General features: G+C 41.9%; 1 protein-coding gene across 3 annotated transcripts in view; it reads left to right on the top strand.

The window, feature by feature from the left end:
* Nucleotides 1-24877, top strand: part of marchf1 (membrane-associated ring finger (C3HC4) 1) — a 398492-nt gene that overhangs the window by 64246 nt on the left and 309369 nt on the right. For 2 of the 3 annotated variants that reach the window (XM_052041683.1, XM_052041691.1), the window contains one exon: nucleotides 21679-21839. The exons of the other annotated variant lie outside the window; for it this stretch is intronic. The gene's annotated coding sequence lies outside the window, so the exon portion shown is untranslated. The remainder of the gene's footprint in view (nucleotides 1-21678; nucleotides 21840-24877) is intronic. 3 annotated transcript variants of the gene reach the window in all.

Genomic DNA, 24877 nt, shown 5'->3' with positions numbered 1-24877 from the left:
TAGTCAGGGTATCAAGGGATATGGGGATAAGGCTGGCAAATGGGATTAGAATAGTTTTTTTTTCTCTCTCTTTTTTTCCCACCCCATTTCTTTTTCCCTTTTCCTTGGAGCAGACTCGATGGGCCGAATGGCCTGCTTCTGCTCCCTTATCTTGTGATCTTGTGATCATATATTGCCTGAGAAGTAAATATTAGTGACCCAATTGAACCTAACAGCAAGTGCTGGTGAACAGTTCAAGTCTGTAGTGTACTTTCCTCTGTGTGTGTGTGTGTGTGTGTGTGTGTGTGTGTGTATATAAAAAAAAATATGCAGTATCACTGTGGTTTGGTTATTTTCAACAATAGAAGATACTGAGGGGGGTCTTGACAGGGTGAATGCAAAGAGGATGTCTCCTCTTGTGAGAGAGTCTAGAACAAGGGGGTCACTGTGTGGGGTGACCAATAAGAGGTCACCAATTTAAGACTGAGATGAGGTGATTTACTTTCTCTTAGTGGACTGTGAATCTTGAACTCTCCTTGGTGGATGCCTTTGAATGTTTTTTAAGATAGTGGTATCTAGATCCTTGATAAGCAAGGGGGGGGGGGGCGAGGAGAAGGTTACAGAAGTAGATAGGAATGCAGAGTTGAGGCTGATCTCATTAAACCGTGGAGCAGGTTTGGGAAGCTAAATAATCTACTACTGCTCTTCGTATTTTTAAACATTCACATGTTCAATAAACTGAAATCCAAAAGGAAAAATCAAAGGGAAATCATGAAATATTTTTCAGCTTGTAAGAAACTTGACCCTGATATTTTTTAAAGGGGTTTGAGAGTAATAATTCTATAGGAAGGCAGTTGTGTGTGATTGAGGCTGGACTTTTGGTTCTTTCCCACTTACTCAAGGCATACATTGGGGAGTTCAGTTAGATTAAATTCCACCTACTTTAGCACTTAGAAAGAAAGAGAATAGAATTAGTACAAACAGCACCTTTCACAACCTCGGGATGTCTTGTAGGGTTTACAACTTCGATGTGCATCTAAAGTGCAGCTACTGTTGTAATAAAAGGAATTGTCTTTGTTTTCCAATGTAATTATCATTATTTAGAGGAGCTGCTTCATGCAGAGCAGATGATAAAGGTAGAATGACTTTTGACGGGGTGAATGTGGAAGAATTTGGCTACTGATGGTTGAAAAGAATGAAATTATCAAAGTGAAGAAAAAGATTATTTACTTTGATCGAGGAGCAAGTGACAAGAGGTAACCAATTTAAAATTATCACTAGAGTGAGGAGCAATCCCTTTTACAGGAAGAGATGAAAAGGCATGGAATGGCTTGCAGAGGCAGCAACTGTTGTCTCATTGGATGCCTGTATGAAGCAGCAGAAGATATAAAATGAGGAGAATTTGGAAATAGTGATTAATTTTGCATTGCTCAAACGAAGAGCAAGCATAGACACAATTGGCTGTGCTATAAAATGTTACAACTATATAACAGTCAGTGACTGTACAGGAATTGTTGCCATTGCCTGATGTTGAAGAGGCGGCAAGATGTTCCTGCAACAAGGAGAAAAAGAACTGTAGTCATTTCTTGTTACGTGTCACTTCCAGTACCTGGGTTCACTGAGAACAAGTGCAGGGTACAATGTGCAGAAGGAGGAAGTCACAATGGTTCAGTTACTGATCTCACCTAGCTGCTGTGCACTTGCATTCCTCTTGCAACAAGAATATTAGAAATGTTCATTATCTTTTATTTCCATGGCATTCAATGTACAGTCCAGAGCAAGTGACAGAGGTAGGTGAAAATAATTACATTCAATGTGAGGGTTTGGCATAATAAAGGCATAAAAGAATGTGAGTGAATTGACACTTGCAAATGAAAGCTGTGGGAATAAAGGCAATGACAAAATTTCATGACTATTGATAGTATTCATTCATAAACTCGAGGGGAAGGCATCATTGAGTGCAAGATGTGCTTGGTGCTGTGCATTCGTGGAAAATGCGAGGGATTCTTACCTTGTTGACCCAAGTCAGTTTGAAACTGATGGTTCAGTCAGACTGGCAGACTGGCTGTATTGCTGCCACTGGTCCTGAAAAGGTGTCCCTTGTGCAGGCAATTCCAAAGAGAACTTCCTGGTAACAGCCCTTCAGTATCAGAATATGAAGAGGAGTGTGAGGTGTTGAGCCCTGAAACATCTGGACAGCAGAAAGTTAGTTTCCTTCTGACAAACTGATGAAGATAATGGCTTGGTCTTTTAATTTGTTAATGCAGTTTAATTTCTTCAGCAACAGCTATCTTTGTGTATTCACCCACATCTCCTTCCCAGCCCTACCAACTTCTAGACATTCCCCCCCGCCACAATATCAAACTGCACACAAAACCAGCAAGCTCCTAACCAGGGAATTATTAGAGCTGATTCCAATAGTTTTCTCACATCAAAATTATTTAAACAATTGAGACCCACACTTGTGTCACTGAGCAGGTGCCATTTTTGCCCTACTACCCTTTCAATGGAGATGGTGCCCCATTAATAAATAATTTTACCAGCTGAAACAGTGTTGTGGGGTTGGCTCCTCTATAGCCATGCTCACATTATCAGGGGTATGAGATATACATGATATATTTTATAATTTTATGAATTAAGTATATTTTTGGGGGGAGAAAAGTGCTGCTGAGAAGGTGATGATGAGCCACCTTGTTGAAACACCGTTGTCCACACGATGAAGGCATAGCCACAGTGTTGCTGAGTAGGAGGCTCCAGGATTTGAACTCTGAGGATGAAAGAATATCAAGAAATTTTTGAGAGTGAAGAGGGACTTGATTAAAACGTATAAGATCCTGAGGGGTCTTAAGGTGGCTGCGGGAGAATCTAGAACTCGGATCACTGTGTTTAAAAATAGCGAGTTGCCCATTTAAGACATAGATGAAGCAATATTCTTTTTCTTTGAAGGTTGAGAGTCTTTGGAACTTTCTTCCTCAAAGAACAGTGGGAATAGAACCTTTTGAGATTTTTTTTAAGGCAATTGGAGTTACTTGATAAGCAATGGGGATCAATGGTTACTGCAGGTAGACGGGAATGCAAAGTTAAGGTTACAGTTAGATCAGCCACTATTTTATTGATTGGTAATTGGTTTATTTTTGCCACATGTACCAAGATACAGTGAAAAACTTTGGTTTGCGTACCATCCATACAAATAATTTCAAGACATAAGTACATCAAGATAGTACAGGGAAAAGAAATAACAGAATACAGAACATAGTGTTACAGGTACAGAGAAAGTGCAGTGCAGGTAGACAATAAGGTGCAAGGGCAATGATGAAGTAGGCTGTGAGGTCATGAGTTCATCTTTATTTTACAAGAGGTCCATTCAGAAGTCCTTTAACAGTGGGATGGAAGCTGTCCTTGAGCCTGGTGGTGTGTGTTTTCAAGCTTTTGTATCTTCTGCCTGATGGAAGGGGGGAGAAGAGAGAATGTCTGGGGTTGGAGGGGTCTTTGATTATGTTAGTTGCTTTCCCAAGACAGGGGGAAGTGTAGACTAGTGGAAGGGAGACTAGTTTTCATAATGGACTGAACTGTGTCAATAACTCTCTGCAATATCTTGCGGTCTTGGGCAGACCAATTGCCATACCAAGCTGTGATGCATCCGGATAGGAGGCCTTCTGTGGTTCATCTGTAAAAATAGGTGAGGGTCAACGGGAACATGCCAAATTTTCTTAGCCGTCCGAGGAAGTAGAGATGCTGGTGTGTTTTCTTGGCCATAGCATCCATGTAATTGGACCAAGACAAGTGCTTGGTGTTGTTTGCACCTAAGAGCAGGCTCAATGGTTAGAGTGACATACTCCTGCTACTAGTTTATATGTTTGTATGTAATAGGGTGAAATGTGATTTGGAGAGGTCCTTGGAAGTGGTGGTGTTTTCATGCACTTTTCTGCTGTTGTCCTGTGTGGTAGGGGTCACAGTTTTGGGAAGTGATGTCCGAGGAGGCTCGGCCGGTTTCTGCTGTGCAACTTGTTAATGCACATGGCAGCATCAGTGCAGAGAGTGAGTGTTTAAAGCACCGGATAGATTGTCAATCACATTTTGCTTCATTTTGCAATGATGTCCTATAATTCCAAACTGTATTACTACTGCCATAATAGGAAATGAAATTTAGATTGCTTTAGCCCAAGTCATCACCCAGGGCTCCGCACAGTTTCACAGAGCTGAGCCAGCTCAAATTCACCTTTTAGAGTAAATTGAGATTGATTCAAAATCTGTCTTTACTTCATTGCATTTATGCAGTGCTGTTTTCTGTTCATTTCCATTCTATGGAGGCTTATACCTTTTGATTGCAATGATATACTTTAAAATTATCTGAAGTAGCAATGGAAATAGTTATACAGAATGATACAGGTTGCTTAATGGGAATTTAAATTACTACTCTCTTCCACCCGAGCCTTATCCTAATTATAACATTCGCTGGCATTTGGATTCCACACTCCCTTTAGCAATCGCTTACTGACTTTATTTTCTGGCAGTTTATCTCCCCCTTTTGCAGTTGCCTGTACCTTAGATGAAGGTGTTCAGACACATTGGGGTGAATTTTAATCTGCACGATGTAGTTGAGGTAGTTAAAATCACCTAAATTACCAGTGTATTGAGAAGCTACAGACATCCGGGTCTAACTGGAATGCCTTGGGCCACATGCATGTAAATCCCTTGGGAAAGACTGTTTGCCATTGGCATATGTCAATCATTGAAATAACAATCGAAAAATGCAGCATAAGCAAGCCCATGAGCCTGCCATGCCATTCAGTAGGATCATAGCTGAACACGTTGATCAAATCCACTTTGTCACTCAAGCTGCACAGAGTGATATTTCGGTTGACATTTAAATTTGTGTCCATGCGATTCTCAGACATGGGGGACAGTTGGGGGTGGAGGAGGGGAGGGGTTCAAAACAAGGCTAGAACACAGTGCCTGAAAAATGAAGAAAATAAACTGCAGATGCTAGAAACCTGAAATAAAACCAGAAAATGCTGGAAATGTTCAGCAGCTCAGGCAGCAGCTGTGGGAAGAGAAAGAGTTAACAATTGAGCTTGAAGACCCTTCAACCTGAAATATTAAATCTGGTTAAAGAACACAGTTGAAGGAGCCTCATGGAAATATTGCAATCAGCACTTACTGTTCACAGCTATGTTCTTGCATGCTGGTCGGACTTCTATGCTTTCTAGTTTGCTTGCAGTTTTGACGAAATTAGACCTTCCATCCTTTTGAAGGATTCGGCAATCACATCTGGCTGCCTTAGGTAGTGCTTTGGAAGCACAGCTGTATGAGTACAAGCAGCAATGCCACTTTTAAAAGACCTAGACAGCAGTGAGGGGTACTATAGAAACCAGAGCTGTGGAAAGGAGAATAACAGACAGGGCAGCTGCAGAGGACTGCTGCTCACAGAAGGTATTGCCTGGATTATGGTTGTGTAGGCAGACACTTTATACTCCACACACTGGATTAAAATCACCTCCTGTTGCATCAGGTAGTGACAGATATCTGAAACCTCCTAGTGTTGCCAATTGCTGTCAAATCCCTCACTGCCCACAACAATTTTACCTTTTGATCCTTTCAGTGACATATATCCAGGATCTCCCAATCTATGTCTCATTAATCCATAAAATAGATGATTCATGGCTTGTTTGCCAGGACCAGCAGGTTAATTTTACCTGTGATGCAGCTAACTAGATCAAGCTGATGCTCAGATTTGCAGCTCTGGATAGATTGTCACAGGCGCAAGGAAATCCTATGTACGTAGGTCAGTGCAATGGGACCAGACAGTAGCTGTAATGGTTTGGTCCTGTGATGACCGAAGTTCCTCAACCTCTTTGGGTCTGGAGCCTGGCCACTGTGAGACCAGGGATTTGTACTTCAAAACTGGTAGATGTCACCTGTGGGAAACCTGACTAATAAAGCCCAATGGCGCTGCAAGGAATGCCATATCATCGCCAGGTTTTCTGAGGACATGGTTCTGATGTGTAGGGAGATCTGTTGATTGGCGTGGTCTCCAGAATGGCACAGGTTCAGTCAGGCAGCAGAAAAGTTTGGAAATGCAGGGGGGATCAAGGTGAAAAACTTGCATCCTCTTCAGATAATTCAAAGGAGAAGGAAGATGACAAGAATTATTAGAATATAAGGAGAAGGAGATAGCCATTTGGTCCTTTTTGAGGCTGCTCTGCCTTTCAAAGACATGGCTGATTTTCAACCTCAATGTCACTTCATCACACTAGCCCCATATCCCTTGATTCCCTTAATATCTGTAAATCTGTTGGTCTCTGTTTTAAATGAACTTGATAACTGACTCTCCACTGCCCTTTGGAGAATTCCAAAGATTCACCTATCGTTGCTGTTCTCTTCATCCCGGTCCCGAATGGTCTTCCCTTTGTTCTGAAACATTGTGCCCTTGTTCTAGGCTTTTCAGCCAGGGAGACGCCCTCTGTGAATCCAGCCTCCAGTTCTGTAAGAACTTCTTTAATTTCAGAAAGACCTCTTCTCATTCTTCTAAATTGTATAGAAAACTGGTTCAGACTACTCAATAACTCCTCCTCCAGCAAACTCCACATCCCTGGAACCAGCCTTGCTGCAGTCCCTCTCTGACAAGTGCATCCTTTTTTTTTGGGTTAGGAAACCAAAGATCTACACAAAACTGCAGCAGTGAAACTGACCTAGACCTTGTATAACTATGGTAAGACCACTTTACTCCTGTACCCAGATTTCCGCAGATCAAAGCCAATATAACATGTATCTCCCTGTTCCATGTTGTTTTTCAGTGAGTTGTGTACAAACACGCTCAGGTTGCCTTGAATATCAACATTACCCAGCCTCTCACCATGCACCAAAGTGGCTGACTTCACCCATTATCCATGTAATATTGCATTTGCCATGCTCTTGTTCACTCGCTCAGCATGTCCAAATTCCCTTGAAGCCTCTTTACATCCTGCTTCCAACACATAATTCCACTTGTGTCTGTATCAGCAAAAAATGGAAACGTGACATTTGAACCACTCAGCCAAACTGTTGATGCAGATTGTGTATAGCTGGGGCCCAAGCACCCTTCCCTGTGGTACCCTCCCAGTCACAGTCTGACAATTTGAGAAAGATCCACTTATTCCCACTATTTCCTTTCCACCTGATTAACATGGATTACGAACTGTTTATCTATTACCGGCAACTCCCTTGGCTTCAACCTCTTGACCAACCTCCTGTCTGGGACCTTATCAGATGCCTTCTGAAAAGCTATAGACATTGGTTTTCTCTTAATCTATTCCATGTCACATCCTCAAAAGAACTTCAGTAGATTAGTCAGGCATGATTTTCCTTTTATAAATCAAGCTCAATGCTATTATTTTTTTATCAATGTGTTTTCTTACTGCAAATTTCATTGTACGGGTCTTCCCCTAATTAATGGGTTCCTGAAGAACCGTTCATTATGCAAAAATTTATATAGTAGTAAGTACAATAAACCCTTTCAAGGAGGATAATGGCTGCTGTGAATAGTAATAGGAGTATCAAGCCAGTCAATTCTCGTAGTTCCTCATTCTCACTAAACTCTTGGTTCTCTGGTATTTCTCAGTTTCTTTTGTGTCATCTGTGTTGATAGGCACAGTAGTTAATTCCTCTGCCATTTCCTTATTCCCAATGTTTAAATCCTCCAGTCTCTGAAAGCATTTGCATTTGCACTTGCCCATACTGGTCTTTTCCCTTTTACAAGCCATTTTTATGTTTTGTGCCAGATTACTCTTGTATTCTATGTTATCTGTCTTTATTAAATTCTTGATCCTCCTTTGAGTTCTGCAATGCTCCCAGTTCCCAGGCCTACTGCTATTTCTGGCAACTTTTGTAAACTTCTCCCTTGGATTTAATACTATATTTAACTTCTCATGTCCCCCATGAATGGACTACTATTTCTACTGTGCCCAAAGGGACATTTTTCTGTGGATTATGCATTATTTCTTCACTGTCATGTCCACTATCATGCTATTGGATGCATTTTCCCAATCAACCACAGCCAACTCTCTCCTCATACCTTCACAGGTTCCTTCGTTTAGGACCCTAATTTCAGATTGAAGTGCATCACTTTCAAACTCGTTGTAAAATTTTATCATATTGTGGTCAAGCTTTCCTCCCACTCCCACTGCCACTGACACACTAAAGGCTGCAGATTAAGGATGGACAATGGGTAAGAAAATTCCTTGAGATGAGTTCCCATTTAACTATCTTTCCTTGCATGGGACAGTCACATTTTAGATTAGATTAGATATCTTTATTAGTCACATGTACATCGAAACACACAGTGAAATGCATCTTTTTGCGTAGATTGTTCTGGGGGCAGCCCGCGAGTGTCGCCACCCTTCTGGCACCAACATAGCATGCCCACAACTTCCTAACGCATACGTCTTTGGAATGTGGGAGGAAACCGGAGCACCCGGAGGAAACCCACGCAGACACAAGGAGAACGTACAAACTCCTTACAGACAGCGGCTGTAAAATGTTACACTAACCATTACATTACCGTGCCTGCCCTTCTGTCATTGCTACCACAGTGCTGGAGCACACTTTGTTACCAATCCGTGGGTTTCTGTTGAGCCAAGTCTAATTCATCCTTCCTCCTCCTTTATAGTGGTAGACATTTTTATCATAAGCCCATCATCAAGATGCGCATGGATTCATTTGATTGGAGCATTTGGTGCTCCACAGAAACAGTAACTTAAGGAATTATTTCACTGCCCTGTAACAAAGTCTAGGTCACCAGGTGAAATTGATTTTTGCCACAAGTGAAGGCACTGGCAGGAGTAGTCGGTATTGACAAAGGTAAGTGTGTTCTTGCTTAGAATAAAGATGATCATATTTTGCTACTTGTTTGATTTAAGCCAGTATGACTGACTGCTGTTTGGCATGTGGGTTGTTGTTGTCTGACAGATGGGTCATTAATATCTTGTATTGTTACCAGGTAGCTGGGAACTTCCAGTCACTTCTGCTCCAAATACCAGGGATGCTGACTTACACCAATTATAGGTGAATGTGTAACATCACTCATTTTTGTCTGAACAGGTTAGGCTATTAAAATGTTCTGTAAAGAAAATCCAGAGTGTGGCCCAATGCATCTTTTGTTGACCCATAGAACAATTGTCAAGCACACTTCATATCAGTGACATTCTCATTTCTGGTGAAGAGTTTCTCTCCACAGATCCTCACAGCCCGAAGCAGCACATCAAGGGAAGTGTTATTGAAACACCATTAGATCTTTTCCAGTTTTGCCACTTGATTTTGGACTCCCTTCTTGTGGTAAAGATCATCCCATCCTTTTAATGACTACAGTATGCTGAGAAATTGTTTTGTTGTCTTGGCAGTTGTCAGTCTCACTTTATCTGTTCCCATTATTCTTCCAGTTATCTCTGTTTTTCGGTAATAACTCTCCAGGCAATTAATCCTTATCAAATCAGTATGGTGACCTTTTGGTTCTTAGTTAACTATCATTGTTACACAGAGCTGTGTTATTTTGTCAGTTTGTTAACGAGAAGGCGTTTCCTCTTTCCTCATTAATGATGTTGTTTCCTTATATTTGATGGTTAAGGCTCATGGGAACTCGGAAACATTCCACACAGAAGCTTTCTTCATTGGTGAAATTATGCAATGGAACACAGGCAAATATTTAATTCAGAAGTTTGGTTCACAGTACGAAAATGATAGTGAAGTGGTCTTGAAATATAGCCAATGTTGCTGTAAAATGTTTCATTAAGCAAAAGTGGGGCAAACTGCATTTTAGTCATTTTAATACTATGTATTTGTTCCAATTGCTATTGTGAAAAATAGATTTGTAAACTGAAGACAAAAATTTGTAACTGAAGCATTTATCAATCAAGAAATGCTTTGAGATGTGGTAAGCATACCAAATATGTATCCATTAAAGTCAGTTAGAATAGGAATCTAAGATAAATTATGACCTATGCTTACAACATTAAGTTTAAAAAGGAATAACTTAAAGCCAAATACTGCAGATGTTGGAAATCTGAGATAAGAACAAAAAGTGCCAGAAATACTGAGCATGTCAGGCAGCAGCTATGGAGACAGAACAGACTAACATTTTAGATCAGTGATCTTTTATCAGTTCTCTCTCCAGATGATGCCTAAACTGCTGAGAATTTCCAGTATTTCCTGCTTTTAAGTAAGTAGCTAACTTGTGTATTTAGAGCGCCTGCATTCCTGTTCACTGCTGCATCATTTAAGCTTGTTTTGCTGCAGCAGCAAATTTGCATTAAAATAGCAACTTTCTCATAGTAAAATGTCCCAAGGACATAACAGGACAACACTTGACACAGAATCACAAAAGGAAGTATTTGAGGAAGTGTTCAAAAATGTAATTTGGGAGGTAGGCTTCAAGAATGTTCTCAGTAATTGGAGTAAAGCAATTTTCTTTTCAATATTTATTGAGAGAAGACTTTGACTATTGAACTGGGACTGTTTTCAGAACCAGTTTATAGCCATACAAGGACAAACTAATAAATTTTATGGACGTGTACTGCTCCTAATACAGTGGCTAGACCACTGGAGCACATATCTAAAAATTACTGGCAGAATCCCCATCTAGAAGTTATAACTTGCATATCAGTGTTTTCAGAAATAAACTTCCCATCCCGATCCCTTCCCTCCTGATGGAGATATTGTAATGCCAGAAACACATGGTATGTGAGACAACAATAACCCCTTATTGACCTAGAAACAAGGCATGGCACCTCACCAAACATCATGGGATGCCACTTTTGAGACATTTTTAGGCATGGTGTAATTTCTGGTCCAATGAGTTGCTATGGTTTATGCTTCTTTCCCTTACATATTTATTTTTGTAGCTAGGCTGATCACTGCAGAAGAATAGAGCTATATTACTCTTTTTTATATATATATATATATATATATATATATATATATAAGGAGTTGAAGACTACTCAAGCGTGATTGCTGTTTTAAAGTGAAATCTAATTTACGTGAAGCAACTCAATTCCAAAAAGGCATAATAAATAGCATACATGGAATGTCTCCAACATCAATCTATGTGTAATTGCAGTTTAATTTGTATTGAACTCTCTGTTCTTTAACTGATTCAGATCATTACTATAGCTAACAGAGGAGTCTTCGCTGTGGCCTTGTTCAGTGTAATCTCTACAAAAGGCATGGGCTAACTACTTCATAGATCCTGCAGTTGTTTTTCAATTGTTATCCTTGTTCTAAGGCCAAGTGACAAAACATATTGATCTGAAATTTTTTGAGGTAAACAATGCTCAGTCCTATATTGTGAAAAGGATGTGGAAGTTGCTTGGAACGTTGTTAATTTAATATTTCCATTAGTGTCGCTTCATTGTTTGAGCTAAGTCTTTTGTTTCAAGGCCATTGCTGTCAACTGACAGTGCCTTTGACAGGACATCCCAAGAGCTGATGCTAGAAATAATTTTTATCTGGTGAAGAAGTACAGATTTCCCAAAAGTAATGTTTTTGGAGTCTACGACTAATGTTTATAATAAATGGAGAATGGAGGTCATAATGGACACCTGTTATGGATGTTTTCTGTTGTTAGTGTGACATTAGAGAAGACAAAAATCATCTATATTTTCTTTAACAATAATGAGATAATTACAGAGAATAAAAACTATTTGGTTTGTCTTAATTCAGCCATCCTCAGATCAACCTTCAATTATAGTGTTTATTTATGCATGTTTTCTCTTCTGTCTCCGCTATACCACTATTCAATTTATTCAGGATTGAATCACGGCAGTGTAAAGAATTTCCTAACATAAATCATAACATTACCATTTACTTGTTTGAATGTGTGAAACTTTTTCCAGTCTCTTTGCCTAATGTAAAGTATGATTCCCAGCCTCAACAACCTTCAACACCTTTTCAGATGTTACTTTCCCTGATATAAAATCTCCAGTTCATTCAATGTTTCTTCATAAGAAGTAGTCTAACGAAAGAGTTAAGTGTTCTGGCTCGTCTCTACACTGCCTCCATTGCTTAAATGTGTCTTTGTTTCTAACTGACCAGAACTAGACATAATACCAAGGCTGAATCTGAATTTAGATTTCAGTGTGGTCTTTTGTGGTTCTGGGCCACTGTTTGGATCCTGTATTGCTTCATTGATTATTACTCTCTATTCTTCTTCTGAGGCAGTCCCCTGGGATAGAGGAAAACTAGCTTCTTCTCTGGCTTGTGGGTTTTGAAGTGACTGATAAGGCCAGTATGGGGGAACCACAGACTCTTCCACAGATGGGGCAGGAGGTGATTACTGGGGTGGGTGGGTGAGTGAGTAGTTTGTAAGTTGGTATATTCCTTTTATTGTTTACACAGAGCATCTGTGTGCTCCTAATGCATAACCTCAATAGCATCCTAAATATTCTTTCTCCACTGAGGTTATAGATCAAAGATTCCCAGGTTTCAGTATGGGTGTTACACTTTTTCAAGGAGGCTCTGACCATGTCCTTGAATCTTTTCCTCAGAAATTCACTTGGTAATCTCTTCCTGTGACAGAGTTTAGAATAGAGTGTATGTTTTGGAAGTCTTGTGTCTGTCATGTGAACTCCCAGCATAGCTGATTGAGTGTGACAAGAGCCTTAATGCTGGGGATGTTGGCTTAGGAAAGGACACTAACATTGGTTGCTTATGTGTCCAATGAATTTTGAAGATTTTGTGGAGACAGCATTAATGGTATCTTTCTAGTCCTTTGTGAAGTGCCTGCTCTGTGTAATCCAGGTCTCAGAAGCATCTGGTGGACCATGAGTTTTGTGCCAAATTGGAGATCTAGATCATCAAATACCCTTTTCCTCAATTGACCAAAGGCTGTGCCAACATTTGAAAGAAATGGAGAATTTCATCACTGATGTCTGTCTTTACCAAGAGGTGGCTCCCAAGATAGTAGTCGTCCACATTTTTCAAAGTTGCATTGTGAACCCTCATTGTCAGAGGACTGCATTGTACAGTTGGGGCCAATCGGTAGGGAACCTTTATCTTGCAGATGTTGAGCATTGGCCCATCCCAGATACAGCTGATACCTGGACTATCTACAGCAGACACCTCAAGGCACTAGAAAGATACTACCAGTACTGTCTTTGTATGTTCCAGTGAATGAGTTGACAATGTCTTGGAACTCTGTTCCCAAGCATGTGCAAATGCATACTACAGCTCAACTACTGAGGTTCTGGTGACCTTGGTTCTGGAGTAGAGTCACCATAAGTTGAACAGATTCTCTTTAGATCAGCTCCACTCATACAGAAAGTTTGCTAGAGGTGAGGTGTAACATTGTGGTAAGAATGGTTGGAAAAAGGTGTTGGGGCAATGATACAGCCTTTGAAAGCAGTCTTCACTGAGATTAATCCTGTAGTTAGGATCACGGCTTGATGCTGTCAGAAAACAAATGAAAAACGGAAACAAACTTCTGACCAACAGCTTGGGCGAGATGCTGCTCTGCATTTTGTGGGTGGCATACACTGCAGCCACTGTGTGCAGGTGGTGCACAGGATGTTAATCAAGCAGGCTGCTTTGTCCTGGACAGTGTCAATGTCACGAGAGTTGTTGGTACTGCGGTCATGCAGGCAAGTGGAAAGTGTTGTGTCATACTCTGAGCTTGTACCTTGTCACTGGTTGAAAGGCCTTGGGGTGTCACAAGGTGAGTCACTCACTGCTGGATATCACCCAGCCTCTGACCTGTTCTTGTAGCCACAGTATTTGTGTGGCTGGTCCTGTTGAGTTTCTGGTCAATGTTGAACCCCAGGATATTGGTGGTAGGGCAATAGGTAGGTAGATTCACTCCTTTTGGAGCCTAGCATTTCTTTCATGAAAATGGTAGTGCCTATGCCTAACTGTTGTCCAGGTTATGCTGCAGGCAGCCAAGAGGTGCTTCATTTACTGAGGAGATGCAAATAGAGTTGAACATTGTGTAACCATCAGTAAACTGGTGATCACTGCTCCTGTCCTTATAATGGAAGGTACGCCATTGATAAATCAGCTGCAGGAATGTCCTAGAGCTGGGGTGATTGACCTCTGACAACCACAACCATCTTCCTTTATGCAAGGTATGAGGCCAGTCACTGAGGTGTTTTCCCTTTTGATGTCCTTTGATTTCAGTTTTACTCGGGTAAACTTGGTGCCAGACTCAGTCAAATGCTGTCATGTTGTCAAGGGCAGTCACTCTTCTGGAATTCAGCTGTTTTGGTCAGTGTTTGGATCAAGGCTGTGATGAGGTCTGGAGCTAACTGGACCTGGTGAAACCCAAACTGGGCATTTCTGTGTGGGTTATTGGTAAGTTAGTGCCACTTGATAGCACTGTTGACAACAGCTTCAATCACATTGCTGATGACTGAGAGTAGCCAGATTGGATTTTTATTACTTTTTATAAACAGGAAATACGTCAGCACTCTTCCACATTCTCAGATGGCTCTGAGGAGGCATACAGGAGTGAGATAGATTGGCTGGTTGAGTTGTGTCGCAACCACAACCTCACACTCAACGTCAGCAAGACCAAGGAATTGATTGCAGACTTCAGGAAGGGGAAGTCGGGAGAACACGCACCAGTCCTCATTGAAGGGTCAGCAGTGGAAAGGTGAGCAGCTTCAAGTTCCTGGGTGTCAACACCTCAGAGGATCTGCCGTGGCCCAACACATTGATGCAATCGTGAAGGCAGCACAGCAGTGGCTCTACTTCATTAGGAGTTTGAGGAGATTTGGTACATCAGCAAAGACTCTTGCAAATTTCTACAGATGTATGGTGGAGAGCATTCTGACTGGTTGTATCACCGCCTGGTATGGCAGCTCCAATGCGCAGATATGAAAGAGGCTGCAGAGGGTTGTAGACTCAGCCAACTCCATCACAGGTACAACCCCCCCCCCCCCCCTCCCCAAACCATCAAGGGCATCTTCAAGATGCAGTGCCTCAAGAAGGTGGCATCCATCATCAATCACCCAGAACATGCCCGCTTCACATTACTACCATCAGGGAGGTGATACAGGAGCCTAAAGACCCACACTCAACATTTCAGGAACAGCTTCCCCTCTGCAATTAGATTTCTGGACAGTCCATGAACACTCATTAATCCTCTTTTGCACTATTTATTTATTTTTGTAACAGTAATTTTTATGTCTGTCTTGCACTGCTACTGCCATAAAACAACAAATTTCACAACTTAAGTCAGTGATAATTCTGACATTAACTGGTTGATATCAGTGGTATATCTGTACAAGAACAATGTGGCTAGAGCTGCAGCTAATTCTGGAGCACTAGTCTTCAGTACTTAAGTTGGGAGACTGCTCGCATTGCCTTTGTTGCATTCAGTGGTCTAGGTCATTTCTGTCTAGTGTGGAGTGACTTGAATTAGCTAAAGCTTCTTGAATGGTAGGGGTCTCAGGAGGAAATGAATAGTCCAACTTAGCTGACTGCAGTTGTGAATGCTTCAGTCTTCAGCACTCATGCTGGGCTGCTCCAGCATTGAGTTATTTGTACTGTTATAGACAATGTATTAAGTGCACAAGTGTAAGGTTTGCCAATGTGTCATTAATTTTATCTAACTCGAGACTTGTTTGCAACTTAAACCACAATGGTACAGATATTCTGGTAATAAGCACAATAGATTTCTTAAATTACATCCAGCACAAAGAAGCAATAGTTAACAAAAATAATAATCAGTCTTTTCCTCAAAACAGTGGAAGCTCATCCTCTGAAGGACTACAACAGGTTCATTTTCTTCTGCTGACTGCAAGTTGTCTGGTTGCAGTTGTCTAATCTAACTTTAAGATTTTTCTTTGTTCTCACTAACTATCAATTTCCAGGGCCATTGTACTCCTGTTCCTTTCGAAATGATTGTCTTTCATTACTAGCCCCATCTCTTTTGTTTTGTGCAGATTGAATTATTCCTCATCATTCTTGTTTATTGGTATTGGCTTATTGTTGTCACTTGTACTGAGGTACAGTGAAAAACTGGTCTTGCATACCAATCATACAGGTCAATTCATTACACAGTGCAGTTACATTGAGTTAGTAGAGTGCATTGAGGTAGTATAGGTAAAAACAATAACAGTAGAAGTGTCACAACTACAGAGAAAGTGCAGTGCAATAAGGTGCAAGGTCATGACAAGAGATCGTGAGGTCAGTCTCTCATTGTGCAAGGGAACCATTCAATAGTCTTATCACAGTGGGATAGAAGCTGTCCTTAAGCCTGGTGGTACATGCTGTCAGGCTCCTGTATCTTCTACCTGAAGAAAGAAGAGAGAATGTCCCGGGTGGGTTGGGTCTTTGATTTTGCTGGCTGCTTCACCAAGACAGTGAGAGGTAAAGACAGAGTCCAAAGAGGGAAGGCTGGTGTCTGATGTGCTGGGCTGTCCACAACTCTGCAGTTTCTTGTGGTCCTGGGTAAAGCAGTTGCCATAGCAAGCCAGGATACATCCAGATAGGATGCTTTCTAGGGTGCAGCAATAGAAATTGGTGAGAGTCAAAGGGGACAAACAATTTCTTTAGCCTCCTGAGGAAGTAGAGGTGCTGGTGAGCTTTCTTGGCCATGGCATCTGTGATTTGACCAGGACCAGCTGTTGGTGACCATTCCTAGGAACTTGAAGCTCTCAACCTCAGCACTGTTGATGTAGACAGGTGCACTTACACCACCCCCTTTCCTGAAGTCAATGACCAGCTCTTGTTTTGTTGACATTGAGGGAAAGGTTGTTGTCATGACACCATATCACTAAGCTCTCTCTCCTGCCTGTACTCCAACTCACTGTGAGATACGGCCTACATCATCTGCAAACTTGTAGATGGAGTTAGAGCAGAATCTGGCCAAACAGTCATGAGTGTATAGGGGGTAGAGGGCTGAAGATGCAGCTTTGTGGGGCACCAGTGTTGAGAGTAATTATGTCAGAGGTATTGCTGCCTATCCTCACTGATTGCAGTCTGTTGGTTAGAAAGTTAAGGATCCATTTACAGAGAGAGGTGTTGAGTCCTAGGTCTGAGTTTGGTGACAAGTTTGCTTGGGATTATTGTATTGAAGGCAGAGCTGTAGTCAATAAAAAAAGTCTACCATAGGTGTCTTTACTATCCAGATGCTTCAGAGCTGAGGGTAGGGCCAGGGAGATGGCATCTACTATAGACCTGTTTTGGAGATAGGCAAATTGCAGTGGGTCCAGATTGTCTGGGAGGCTGGAGTTGATGTGTGCCATGACCAACCTCTCAAAGCACTTCATGATGGTGGATATCAGAGCCACTGGTTAGTAGTCATTGAGGCATGTTACCTTGCTTTTCTTCAGTACCAGGATGATAGTGGTCTTCTTAAAACAGGTGGGAACCTGAGATTGAAGTAGGGAGGTTAAATATATCTGCAAATACTTCTGCTAGCTGATCAGCACAAGATCTGAGCTCATGGCCAGGGATACCATCTGGGCCAGATGCTTTCCTTGTGTTCACTCTCCAGAAGACTAATCTTACGTCCTCAGTGATCACAGCCTCCAATGCAACTGAAACTGTCAGGGTGGGTGGTGACAATCCACTTTCCTTCTGTTCAAAAGATGCATAGAATGCATTAGGTTCATCAGGAAAGGATGAGCTGTTGTTAACTATGTAGCCAGTCTTCATCTAGTAGCTTGTTATGGCATGTAAGCCCTGCCATAACTGACAGCTAGTCTGGGACTGTTTTTTAGTTGGTATTGCCTCTTGGCATCCCTGATAGCTTTCCGAAGGTCATCTCAATTTCTTGTACAGATCAGTATCATCAGATTTGTGTGCAGCAGTCCTGTTTCAGTAGGGAGTGGATCTCCCAGTTCATCCATGGTTTCCTGTTTGGGAACACCTGTATTGTCCTTTGGTACACAGTCCTCCACACACTTGCTGATAAAGTCTGATAGTGGTGGCATACTCATCAAGGCTGGCAGCTGAGTTGTGAAAGTCAACCTGCACTGTAATAAAATCAGATAACAGCAGAATTAAAGAACATATGATTAATACTTAATTAATTTAACACTAGGAGTGAGGGATACAGAGAGAGTAAACTGTAACCAGAACTCTGTATTGATCCCCACTCAGCTTTACCAGTTAGTGTCCCTATTTTTATACCCAATCTGTGTGAAACCTGTGGGAAGTTGCATATACTAAGGCAGTTGCTTACAGCAAGCTTTCAGCAAAAAAAGTCTTAAACTTCTCTCACCAGCACCTGGACATTTTACAGTCATAACTATAGTCACCTCATAGTTGAGGCAATATCACACCATGGGAAGAATAGTGCACACCATTAACCCTTACATTTCCAGTCATTAACCCTTACATTCCCTCCATTCCATGATAACCACTTTTCCTCTTGCATCAAGGTATTCATTACATGGATGCCCAGAACAAATCCCAAAATACTTATAGATACCATTGTAACTATAATTGTCCATTCTTGCCACTTACAAGTCTCATCAGGGGTCTTGCTTGTCCTCCATCACATCATGCTGTCCTTTCCCAGGGTCAATCCACTGTGGTTTTCCTTCAACTTTTCTCTGGGTGTTACATACCTGCGAATGTAGAGTCTCAAGAACTTGTTAGTTTTTGTACATAACTAAAATTTATATATGCCCTTAGTGAAAGAATTAAGTAACCTCAGTAAAAATGCATCTGGTACACAAGCCTGTCCAGCAGGGGTGGTCCTGCTGTTTCCACAATTTAACTTGATTTGCAGAAGTGTCCCTCTGAAGTTTTTCTACACTCCCCATGTCACACAGGGCCGTTCTATTCAAGAGTTGTCTGTCTCCATCTGAATAGACGGAGAGGGGTCCCTGGATAGTAGCATCCTTTGCAGCAGCATCCACAAAGGCATTTCCCAGGGAAATGGGGTCTTGGACTTTAGTGTGCACATCACACTTAATTATTGCCAAGTGGGAAGGTTGGGACAGAGGCACTAGCAAGTTAAACACAAGTGTAGTATTTTTTTAAAAATAGGAGTGCCTGAGGAGGTCAAAAATCCACAATGCTGCCATAATGCACCAAAGTCATGGGCAACCCCAGATACATATAGTGAGTCCATGTAAATGTTAAGGGAAATATTCTTTTGATGCAGGCATATGTCAGAGCAAAAAGTTCAGCTTGTTGTGCAGAGAGAGAGGATGATGGAAGGCTGCAGCCTCTATCACTGTAGCAGTACCCTGTATGAAGGGTTACATATGGGTAGCGTAATCATAAGTCGCTTGTAAGGGTGCTGTGGTTGCGTAGTCTGAGATTAACTTCCAGTCCAGACATTTGAACAGTACAAGTAGCTACAGGGAACCCATATTTCTCCAAGAGTTCCTGATCCAGGGTGGATAAGGTCACCCTGCATCAATCAAAAAATGGAAGAGAGACTCCCTGTACCTTCATCACAATGGGCTCTTCACTTCCCCCTTTTGCTATTAATGGCAGCCCTTCCTGCAAACTTGGGTCACTGTCTGAAGGGGTTGTTGGTGGTAAAGGGTCCTCCTGGGGGATCATCACTGCTGGGATATGGCCAATCATCCTAGTCATAGACTCCCATTGGTGCCCATAGGGGAAACATATTTCATACAGGGCTTGGTTGATGGTCTAATTTCCTCTACATTGTTGGGCCAAAAAACCAGTACTGCCCTGCAGAATTGTTCCTTTGTATTATCACACCAGACCAAGTCAGTCCTTAGTTTTCTCTGGGAGACACTGCATCAGAATGGCATTAAATTGGGCAGATGGCTGTCCATTATTGTATGCCTGATCTCCAGCACATGTCTGATATGCTGTAGTAACATGTTCCCAAAATTCTTGGGCTTCTCTTTAGAAGTAGGTTTACACTCCAGAACCTTACTCATGTCAATGGGTCTTTTCAGACTCTCCAAGAGGGCCATCAACATAATATTAACTTGTTGATTCTGATCATTTTGCCAAATCATATGTAGCAATAGGACCACCTCCTCCAGGAGGCAGCATTGCTGCCTTCCATTTACTAATCTCTTCAGGATTCAATATGGCATGAGGGAAAAGACCTTGGGGTTTTGCCCTGTACATGGTCTGAGTAGATCATATATAATTTACAAATTCAACTGGATCTGTTTCTATCTGGGGCATGATGGGCTATTAGTAACATCTCTTGGGGTTTCCATGGTGTACAAATCTGCACAGTATATGCTTGGCCCCGAACAGCTGCTCAGGGATGGGGGTACTCAAATGGTACATTCTAGCATCAGGGTTTTTCCTCCCTCTTTGCTCAGGGGTCTGTTTTCACATGTTCAGATACCCTTCCCACTTCTTGCTCATCTCTAGTGGGAGGCTGAGCTTGGGGTAATTGCTCTGCACTGCAGGGTGCTCAATCTGGTGCCAGTAGTGCTGGAATGTGATGAACTTGAGGTCCCTGGGGGGGGCATACAGGAGTGGTCTCACCCACAGGGAATTTTCCAATTCCTCATCATTCTGCAAGAATAGGGTCACCATGCCTGACAATGGGTCCCTTGGGTCATTAACAATCTTATTACCTTTATCCATTTTATTAATCAATTGGTGCTGCACCTGGACTTCATTATCTCTGCACTTCTTTTCTTGGTTGTCATACCATTTATACTCAGCCTTAACACCTCCCAGTCTTTGGGTGACCCTTTGTACGAAACTCAATCCCTCTTCTTCATGCATTATCCCTCCAACTACTCTTATCTTCTGCCACTCTTAAGCCTTGTTCTTTCCATTCCTTAATGTGTCTTTTCCACTCTTCATTACCTAATCTTTTAATGTTGCTGACAATTGTTGATACTGTTTATGTTCTGGGTGCAAATAACACTTGTTGCACCGGGGCACCCCCATCACTTATCTAGGTTCAGTCCCATTCTACTAGATGTCTGATGTCCAAATCACAATTTATCCTGGCCTCACTGCCTCAGGTAGAATTACAATTTAACCCAGACTGTTTCCAAGTGAACACTATTTCCAAACAAACTCTGTAGTACTACAGTTTTCCAAACAAACTTATTCCAAACAACCTTATTTATTCCATATGAACCAATTCCAAATGAACTTTAATTCTGAACAAACTTATACCATATGAAATTTATTTTCATACCATATGACTTTCTTAAAAATAAGATGCTCCTACCTGTGAATCTGTTCTGTTTCTTTTTGGATCTTGGCAGGGAACCAGATCAACCTCAGACGAGGGACCAGTGTTCCTGGAGGGCAACTTAGAAGTCAGACACAAGGGGTCTGAAGGCACCTTTATTTCTCCTGTTAGCCTTCCAAATGCTGCCTGCCACTTAGTCTGGAGATATCCAGGTGTCCCAGCAAGATCCTGCCAACTACACTAATGTGAAAGTCAACCCACACTAATAAATCAGACAACAGCAGAACCAAAGAATATACAATTAATGCTTTATTAGTTTAACACTAGCAGGAGTGAAGGATACAGAGTTAACAGTGTAACCTGAGCTTTGTACTGATCCCCACTCAGATTTACTGGTTAGTGTCCCTTCTTTTATACCCAATCCATGGGAAACCTGTGGGAAGTTGCACATACTAAGGCAGTTGCTTACAGCAAGCTTTTAGCAAAACAAGATGTCTTAAAAACTTCTCACAAGCACCTGGACATCTTACAGTTATAACTTCTGGTCACCTCATGGTTGAGGCAATATCATTGCCATGGAAAGAATAGCTGCACACTATTAACCCTTACATTGTTATCTTTTACAGAGTCTTTGAACATGGACCAGTCCACTGTCTCAAAGCAGTCACATAGGAGCTCATCTGCTTCCTCAGACCAGCACTGCACGAATTTCTGTACTGGATCCTCCCATTTGTTTGTATGCAGGGAGGAGGAGCCCAGCCTGGTGGTCTGATTTCCCAAAGACAAGGTGTGTCTTGGAAGGCATCTTTGATGGTTGTATAGCAGTGGTCAAGGGTATTGGCACCCCTGGTGGAGCAGATGTGCTGGTAGTATTTTGGCAACTCTCGGTTGGCCTGATTGAGGTCACCTGTGATAATGAAGAGGGCCTCAGGGTATCCTCTCAATGTTGTTGACCACAGAGTATAGCTCACTGAGTGCAGGCTTCACATCCATCTGTGGTAGGATGTAGACTGCCATCCGGATAGCTGAAGCAAACTCCCTTGGCAGATAGTATGGTCAACACTTCATTAGGTATTCCAGGCTGGGTGAGCTGGAGCTCGCCAGGACCATCACATCCAAGCACCACGAGTTATAAAGAAGCAGACCCCTCCACCTTTAATTCTGCCTGAGGACACTGTACTGTCCATTCGATGAATTGAGAAGCCCTTGGGTTGAATAGCAGAGTCAGGTGAGGCAGGTGTAAGCCACATTTCAGTGAGACATAGTACACAACAGTTCCTCAGTTCTCTTTGGTAGGTTATTCTTGCCCTTAGTTCATCAACTTTGTTCTCAATGGACTGGACATTAGCTAGTTGTATGCTGGGGAGGGGGGGGTCTTGTATCCACATTATTTCAGCCTCACCCACAGCCCAGCCCTCTTGCCACATTTCCAAGATACACAGCAGCAACTCTTCAGTCCCAAAGTGGAGCCACCAGGTAAGTTATTGTTTAGGGTCAGACCTGGAGTGGATTCCCCTGGACTAGATGGTAAGTAACTTCTTGCTAGACTTTGAAGACCTAGAGTGGATCCACCTGGACAGAGGTAAGCTTGGAAGACCTGGAATGGATTCTGCTGTCGAGGTAAGTTGTTGCTGCCACACAGGTTTGTGTCCTGAAGAGGAGTGAGCTGCCTCAACAGGTAAGTGGGATCATTTTGGGGGGGGGGGGGGTGCCCTCAGCATCAGGACTCAGCTCCAGGTTGTGCCCCAGCTGGGCCTTACCTCATCCTTGCATAGGGTCAGGCCTTGGGCCTCGCATTGGGTCAGGTCAGGTCTCGGCCTCGTGTCATGTCGATTTCATCGGGTTGGACATCAGGACTTGTCCTCTACTGATCAGTTGTGTCGGGCACTCCAGTAAAGTCAGTTTGGCATCGAGCACTCCATTGGGGTCCAGGAGTTGGGTCTCCACCATGGGGGCTGTGGGGATGTCTCCTTGCCCTGCAGAGGCTTCCACATGGATGGGCCTGTCCTAGGCCGCACTGTTAGTTTCCCTCTGGGTCCAGGAGTCAGGTCTGCTTCGTAGTTGTTCCTGGAGATTGGACAATTGCCAGCCCTGTAACATTTAAAAGAACATTATTAGTAATAGTTAGTGACAGTTTAAATTTAAGTGTAGAATGATTATAGTAAGGGTAATGAGTAAATCTGTAGAGAGCAGCTTGCAATGAGTTACCACACTCCAGCACCATCTTGCTATTGTCTGAAGTCTGAGCCACTCCTTGAATGGTACCCATATACTAATTGTCAACAATTGTCACAAGTGGTGCTTGCTTGTAACACCCTTTGAATGTTTTAACCCCTTTGTTCTCTCATTTAATCAGTGTTTTAGCCTTGTATGTTTCAAGTATTACATTTTGTTAGAACCTTCCAGACAGATTTAATGAACTTGCTTTGTCACAAGCAATCAGTCTGCTTCAAACACCAGTCCCCCAGTCTAAATTAGTGCCCTGAATTCCATATTCTGCAAATTTTAAATGCAATTCTGTTTCAGCACATTCTTTGCAGGTGGTATTATGACAACCTAACTGATTATTATGCTTTGCAACCTTACTCCATGTCAATAGAATTAATACATGTTGTATTTGCTTTACAGACTTCATCTTACTGTTAACTGTTACATTACAGTAATATTAATACATTAGAATACATGAAACTAATAGACTTCTGCATTTAAAACATATTACTATTTTCTTAAGCTTTGTCTTACACAACACAATATTCTATTCCATTTCATTCAATTCTATATCAAACAAAGCACAATTTAAAAAATTTAACTGTAGGGAAAATACAACTAATCTGCCACTTATCTAGAAATGAGAAGGCAAGAGATGACAATGAGATTTTCCAAATTTTTGATAGATTAAAGAAATCATTATTCAAGTTTGTGGGATAATCCAAAACTAAAGGCCATTAGTGTAAATAAATCTAAGTCACAAATGAATCTGTGTTTACTAAGAATGGTGAGAACATGGAACTCACTGGCATGTAGCATAAATAAGTCCATTTAGCAGGAAGCTAGTTAACAAATGGGCGACTTTAGAACTGAAGGAAGTGCTGATAAATGTTATAGGGTGAGAGGAGTCTGATATGGAGCACAGAGTGACAGTGAACATGAACATGAGGGTGCAGGGCAGGTGGCTTTTCTGTCCTGCAATATTTTGTATTTTAAATGGCTGTTTCATGCAGTGCTATGAGGGACAGGTGATTGAGTACTGAACAATCATATCCATATTTTGTGGCTGACAGTGGATGTTATGTTGCTGGTTGGTAGTCCAGATGACCGTACTCACAAGGCATCAGTGCAACATTTCTGCAACGAAAGAAAATGGTCAAAGGGCCTTCACAACCAATGGCATTGCAGTGCCCATGTTGGAAATTTGTTTCATAAGAACATGAGCAAAAACAGGAGTCAGCCATCTGGCCTGTCAAGCCTGCACCCCATTCAATAAGATCATGGCTGATCTGGCCATGGACTCTGCTCCACCTACCTTCTCCCCCCATAACCCTCAAATCCCCTACTATGCAAAAATCTAACCATCTTAAATATATTTAATGAGGTAGCCTCTACTGCTTCCCCAGGCAGAGAATGCCACAGATTCATTACTCTCTGGGGAAAAGCAGTTTCTCCTCATCTCCATCCTAATCTATTGCCACAAATTGAGGCTATGTCTCCTTGTTCTAGTCTCACCCACCAGTGGAAACAACCTTCCTGCCTATCTTATTTAGGCCTTTCATAATTTTATATGTTTCTATAAGATCCCCTTTCATTCTTCTTAATTCCAACAAGTAT

Source organism: Pristis pectinata, chromosome 2 (assembly GCF_009764475.1).
Source record: "Pristis pectinata isolate sPriPec2 chromosome 2, sPriPec2.1.pri, whole genome shotgun sequence".
Lineage (NCBI taxonomy): Eukaryota > Metazoa > Chordata > Chondrichthyes > Rhinopristiformes > Pristidae > Pristis > Pristis pectinata.
This window is presented reverse-complemented; position numbering and strand designations above follow the sequence as displayed.